The following is a 7,384-nucleotide window of genomic DNA, read 5'->3' on the forward strand; positions in this document are numbered from 1 at the left end:
ATTTACAGGACAAGCTCTATCATGGTTTGTTCCTTTGTTTGAGAAACGATTGTCCATACTAAAGAACTTTGAAACCTTTTTGGAGGCATTTGCGGAAGCATTTGGTGAACACCACAAGGTTCAATGGGCTACAACAAAGATCCGGTCACTACGACAAGGGATGCGTTCTACATCAGTCTATGCATCGGACTTCAAGCAATTAGCATGCGACATGAATTGGGACAAAGAAGCATTGATGAGTCAATTCTATTGGGGTTTAAGGGACGATGTGAAGGATTTGCTGTTAACTCTTCCTTATCCGCAAACACTCAACGAAGCTATTAGCCAAGCTGTGAAGTGCGATAACCGCCTATTCCAACGTCGCCAAGACCAACGTTCAAGACAACATACGGTTTGCGACACTCCAACTATGTCAACAAGTAGCGTGAATTCACATTCAGTGGTAGAAGACATGCAAATTGATGCGGTACGTGTCAAATCTCTTACTCTAGAAGAAAAAAAGCGACGTATGGAGGAAGGTCTATGCTTGTATTGCGGTGAAGAAGGCCACAAAGTTGAAAACTGCCCCAAGAAGTAAAATCGACGTATTATTAAGACTAGGGGTGCGTTTATTCAGGAAAATGAAGATGCCCAGCCACAATAGGAACCGTGCGGTTGGATAGTGAAATATCGCAACAACAACCAAGTTCCTTTCTTTCCGCTCAACCTGCCCTTTATTTTATAATCTCTTTGCTTATTGGCCCTCAGAAATTGAGAACCTTAGCATTATTAGATTCAGAAGCATCTTCTTGTTTCTTAGACGAAGAATTCGCAAGTTGTCATAACATCCCTTTAGTACAAAAATCCAAACCTGTTCACATTGAGGTCATAGATGGACGACCTTTTTTGTCTGGTAGTGTCACCCATGAATCAGAACCTATAGAAGTGAAGTTTAAGGACCATAGTAGTCATATTATTTTCAATATTATTAGAACCCCATCAAATCTTGTTATTCTTGGTCTTTCTTGGTTGGAAAAGCATAATCCATCCATAGATTGGAAGTTGTGGAAGATGACCTTTTCCATAAAACCACCCAAGAGCAAGCGTAGTAGAAAACCCCGAATAGAGAAATCCTTATTCATTGGAGCAAGAGCGTTTATAAGATTGTCTAAGGGAGGCACACCATTTGTCATTTATGCTGCTCCAACTACCGGGGAGAAGATCTCGACAGCAAGTATACCAGAGCAATATAAGGATTTTAAAGACGTGTTTCAAAAGAAAAATGCCGACATGCTACCGAAACACAGACCATATGATTGCGCCATAGACTTACAGGAAGGAGTACAACCGCCTTTTGGCCCAATCTAAAATCTATCACAGATGGAGTTGGTCGAGTTGCGGAAGTACATCGATAAGAATCTAGCCAAGAACTTCATCCGTCATTCAAAATCATCAGCTGGAGCACCCATCTTATTTGTGAAGAAGAAAGATGGCTCGTTGCGGATGTGCGTGGACTATCGAGGCCTCAACAAGGTAACAAAGAAGAATCGTTACCCATTACCCTTGATTTCTAGTCTCTTAGAACAACTTAGACATGCAAGGATCTTTAGAAAAATTGATCTAAGGGGAGCTTACAACCTCATTCAAATCAAGGAAGGAGATGAGTGGAAGACAGCGTTCCGTACAAGGTATGGCTATTTTGAATATTATGTCATGTCCTTTGGTCTTACCAATGCTCCAGCGGTCTTTCAATATATGATGAATGACATTTTTTGAGAGTACCTTGACGATTTTGTTGTCATCTATTTGGATGATATTTTGATATTCTCCAAAAATGAGGAAGAGCATGAAAAACACGTTCGTTTGGTATTGGAGAAACTACCCGAGCGAGGACTATATGCTAAGTTGGAGAAGTGTTTATTTCATCAAATAGAGATGGAGTTTTTGGGATTTGTTGTGACTACGAAAGGCTTGAAGATGGACCCCAAGAAGGTGGAAGCAATTGTGTCTTGGGAGGTTCCGAAGACGATTAGAGACGTACAATGCTTTCTTGATTTTGCCAACTTCTATCAAATCTTTATCAAGAATTACTCTCAATTTGCTGCTCCTCTCACTCGGTTGACATGCAAGGATAAGCTGGAATGGGGACCTCTAGCAGAGAAGGCATTTCAAAACCTGAAGACCACATTTACTACAGCTCCAATCTTGGTACATCCAGACTTTACAAAGGCCTTTTATTTAGAAATTGATGCTTCGGATTTTACTTTAGGAGCTGTACTTTCACAAATGGGAGAAGATAAGAAGCTCCATTTGGTTGCATTCTATTCTCGAAAGTTCTCTGCTGCTGAAATCAATTATGAGATCCACGATAAGGAACTTCTTGCTACAGTGGATTCTTTTCAAGAATGGCGTCACTTTCTTAAAGAAGCTGCACATCCAGTGACCGTATACACAGATCACAAGAATTATGAGTATTTCATATCGGCTCGAGTTCTAAATCGATGTCAAGCTCAGTGGAGTATGCTGCTATCAAGATTTGATTTTGTTATTACATATCCACCTAGAGAGCAGCAAGGCCTATCTGATGCCTTATCGAGGAGATCATATCTTGTACCAAAGGCTAGAGAATCAACAATGCATGATATTGTTGAAGCTAGAGTAATTTCAGCTTTGCGCTACTATTATGCGAATTGATGTTGACTTCCTGAATCAGGTACGTGCCGTAACCATTGAAGATTCAATAGCCATTGATATTAAGCAGCGTGCCAATGACGACAAGTTCAAGGTGGAGGGAGATCTTTTATACTTTGAAGAGCGGTTATATATCCCAAAAGGACCAGCACAACTCCTAGTTCTTCAATCTCGCCACGATTTTGTAGCTGCGGGACATTTTGGATTCAACAAGACCTTGGAGCTTATTTCTCGAGATTTTTGGTGGCTCCAAATGTAGAAGGATGTGAAAGATTTTTTCTTCTCCTGCGACATCTGTTCAAGATCCAAGAATCCTTAGCATCGCCCTTATGAACTCCTACAGCCATTGCCGATTCCACATCGACTATGATCTTCAATTTCCATGGACTTCATCACGGACCTGCCATCATTGAAGTCATTTGACAGCATCTTTGTCGTGGTAGATCGACTCACAAAAATGGCACACTTTGTTCTTTGCAAGAAGACATCGTCCATTGAAGTCACAACAAGGCTCTTTCTCGATAATGTGTATCGATATCATGGACTATCAGATAATATCGTATCAGATCGAGGAACCCAGTTCGTATCGAAGTTTTGGAGATCTCTCTTTGAGATATTGAAGGTGGATATCAAGCTTTCTTCGACTTTTCATGCTCAAACTGACGGTCAAACGGAATGGGTGAACCAAGTCTTAGAACAATACTTACGATACAGCATCAACTATCAGCAAGACGATTGGACCACATATCTGCCGCTAGCCGAGTTTGCACATAACAACACCCTCTATGCGTCGACTCAATACACACCATTCTTTTCCAACTATGGGTATCATCCAAAGCTTGATTTATTGAGTCCATCAACAAATAACAATCCAACAGCTGAAGGATTTGCGAAACAACTATTAGAGCTTCAAAATACATTGAAGCTTCAATTACAATCCGCTCAAGAATCCTTCAAGGCGTCTGCAGATAGATTTCAGAATCAAGCACCTACTTTCAAAATTGGAGATAAAGCATGGCTTCTTCGACGGAATATGAAGACCAAGCGACCATGTGATAAGTTGGACTATCGAAGATTGGAACCATTTATCATCCAAAAGCAAATCAATCCAGTGGCGTACCATCTGAAATTACCGGCTTCTATGAAGGTACATGCAGTCTTTCATGTTTCTTTGTTAAAGCCTTATCGAGAGTCATCTTTTCTTGAAAGAGTGCAATGTCCACCACCTAATATTGAAATCGAGAACCACGAGGAATACGAAGTTAAAAAGGTGCTGGATTCTCGGCGAAGGTGGGGCAAGTTGGAGTATCTTGTTCATTGGTGCGGCTACGACATAAATGAGCAAACATGAGAGCCAGCTGAAAATCTCACCAATGCGTCGCAAAAGGTACAGGAATTTCATCAACAACGTCCTCATAAACCTAAGCCGGTTTGACAATAACATCTTTCTGAACCTTGCTCACCCAAGAATATAAGAAAGGGAGAGAGCACCATCAAAATTCGTAGTTGATGTAGTTATTTTCTCCAAGATAAAATAGAATTTTTTCAGTAGCCATAGTTTGGTCTTCTGATATGGATAGCCAAGAGATAGATACTACGCTAGTCAGATTATTTCAACCAACTAGTTCACGAAGGTGACCCCGAGATGAAGAACCACCTACACCACGACGACCACGGAGGATACCAAGTAACCGATCACTGGTGATTGTATTTGAGTCCGAGCCTGCTTACGATGGTCAACCAGAAGGCATATTTGCACGACAATTTTACAATGAAGACACGGAAGTTCATGCTTGGTCAGAAGTTGAAGGAGTGGGCCACTACCGTTGGCTTCAAGGGCCGATGAACCACTTACCTCGTGAACAACAGTTGGAGTTCATAGCAGACGTTATGTGACAGATCTCCATTTTCTTGCGTTGGTACTGATTGACAACAACATTTCTTCTCAGAGACCTCGAAGCTAAAGGAGGAGGTGATGTTAGGGACATAGTCCTTAGAACCTTCTAGAGACAAGCTTCTAGAACCTTCTAGAAGCAAGTCTCTGGAACCTTCTAGAAGCTTCTTAGTTGATAGAAGATGTTAGGGACATAGTCCTTAGAACCTTCTAGAGATAAGTTTCTAAAACCTTCTAGAAGCAAGTCTCAAGAACCTTCTAGAAGCTTCCTAGTTGGTAGAAGTTGCTTGAGAAGCTTCCTAAATAGGAGTATATATTGGAATCGAGACTGAAGAGTTCTTCAGTCTCGACAATACATCTCTCGGAGCTCTAGCTCACGTCTCTGGTGTTGTTCTTGTATTTATCTGATTAATCTAGTTCTTGCCAGTTCTTCTTGAACTTTTTGGTAGATATCAAGTCTGTATTCTGTGTCCGTGACATTAACAACTGCATATAATCCAGAAGGTAATGGTAAAAGTGAGCGTGGGCATTCACCTATTGTTAAGGCATTACTAAAGGCATATAATGGAAAAGCACATGAATGGCCTAGACTACTACCATTTGCACTATGGACAGATCGTACAACTCATAGTTCGGTAACAGGTTATATGCCTTCTGAATTAGTATATGGTCAAAAACCAGTAATGCCAATAGAAGATGTAGTACCTATATGGAGTGTATTTCCTTAGAAGAATGATCTCAACAGAGAAGAACTTTTAGCATTATGGATTCAGCAACTAAAAAGAAGACCCAAAGATGTTGAAATAGCAATAAAAAAATTGAAAGAAGCAAGGGAAAAGAATAAAGAAAGATGTGATAAAAAACATCGATTACGACCCAAGGCTATAGAAGATGGTGATTGGGTATTAGTTTATGATAGTAGCTTAGATAATTAACATAGCACTATGAAGAAGTTTGCAAAGAGATGGTTTGGACCTTATATTGTCAAAAGGGCACACAACAATGGAACATATTCATTACAAGAACTTGATGGTACAGAATTGAAGGTACCTATAGTAGGTAAACGAATCAAGTTATTTAAACAAACGGATGAAGGCATTTGTTTTGATGAAGAACATTCTACATCAACATATTCAAGAATTGTTGGCACATGCCGGAGGATGCACAGATTCAAGGGGGGTGGATGTCGTGCTGTAACACGATTAATAGGTGAAAGAGTGTGGATATTATTATAATTTAAGAGATCTTAGTTCAGAGTATTAGAAAAAATTATCTTAGAAAAATAGTTAATAGCCAAAGGGGTAGAAAAATTAAAAGGTACCAATGCTGCCTTTTAGAAAGGTGACTTCTACTTATTTTGTAGTACCATAAGTAAGGCAAATCAAAGTATATTGGAAAAATAAATGATATAAGAATCTTTAGAAGAAATTTAAGAGTAAATTCTAGAAAAAAGTTACTTAGAAAAACTAGATATTGATACCCGGAGAGGGCCGGTTATGAACCAGGGTCGAAATCAGACCCTAAGGCACAAAACCGAGTCTCGACGACGACTCCGGGACTCATTGGCAAATCAGAGAGTGGAGTTTGAGAGAAGATTGGATAGGGTTTCTATGGGCATTGATTTTGGGTGATTTGGAGTTGATATGAATTTTTAAGAGCTTTGCAAATTGAGGTTTTTTCGGATGATTTGGGTTTTATGAAATAAAATAGGGTTTATGTTTTGAGTGATTTCGAGAGTTTTGTTGCAGATCTATAGGTGAATGTTTTTGGATTCATGGTTATAGTTGTGTTGAATACATGTTGTGAATTTGAACTTGATCTAATGGTTGAACTGAGAGATATTGAGGTTTAAGTGAGTCAAGGTCTTAGAAAGTAGAATTTTAGGTCCAGTGAGGGTTTTTTAGATTTCATGCAATCTACTCGTTGGATTGGAGTAAAATTTGTGTGAGAGGATATTAGACTTGTTTTCCTATGTCCATGAGAAATTTGAAACCAATCGAATGGCGCAAAGAAGAGAAATTGGCATTGGAAGGTTGGCAACAAGATTGGAGAAGGAGGCCGGCTAACACCCGAACACATTTTTGAGGTTTTCGTCAATTTGGTAACTCCGATCCTTTTCAAATTTTTATTATTTTTTTTGAACTTGATTTTTAAAAAGTTTACAAATTTTGAATTGAGATCAACGGATTATTCATTAGATATTGAGGTTTAAATTTGTCATAGGAATTACTAGGATTTGGATTAGGGTTTGGCTAGGGTTCGGTTTAGGATTGGATTAGGGTTTGGACTAGGATTTGGATTAGGGTTTGGCTAGGATTTGTTTTAGGGTTTGGATTAGAGTTTGGATTAGGATTTGGATTAGGATTTGGATTAGGTTTTAGGGTTTGGATTAGGTTTTAGGATTTGGTTAGGGTTTGATTTAGGATTTGGATTAAGATTTGATTTAGGGTTTAGGATTTGCATTAGAGTTTAGAGTTGGATTAAAGTTTAGGATTTGGTTAAGGTTTGATTTAGGGTTTGGATTAGAATTTGATTTAAGGTTTGGTTTAAGGTTTAGGATTTGTATTAGACTTTAAGGTTGGATTAGGATATGGATTAGGGTTTGGATTAGGGTTTAAGATTTGATTAGGATTTGATTTAGGATTTGGATTAGGGTTTGGTTAGGATTTGATTTAAGGTTTGGTTTAGGATTTAGGATTGGATTAGGATTTGGTTTAGGATCTGATTTAGGAGTTGGTTTAGGATTTAGGATTTGGAATAGGGTTTAATTTAAGATTTGTTTAGGATTTGACTTAGGATTTAGGAATTATTAGGATTTAA

The sequence above is a fragment of the Physcomitrium patens genome, chromosome 6, assembly GCF_059467195.1.
Source record: "Physcomitrium patens ecotype Gransden chromosome 6, ASM5946719v1, whole genome shotgun sequence".
NCBI classification, from domain to species: Eukaryota; Viridiplantae; Streptophyta; class Bryopsida; order Funariales; family Funariaceae; genus Physcomitrium; species Physcomitrium patens.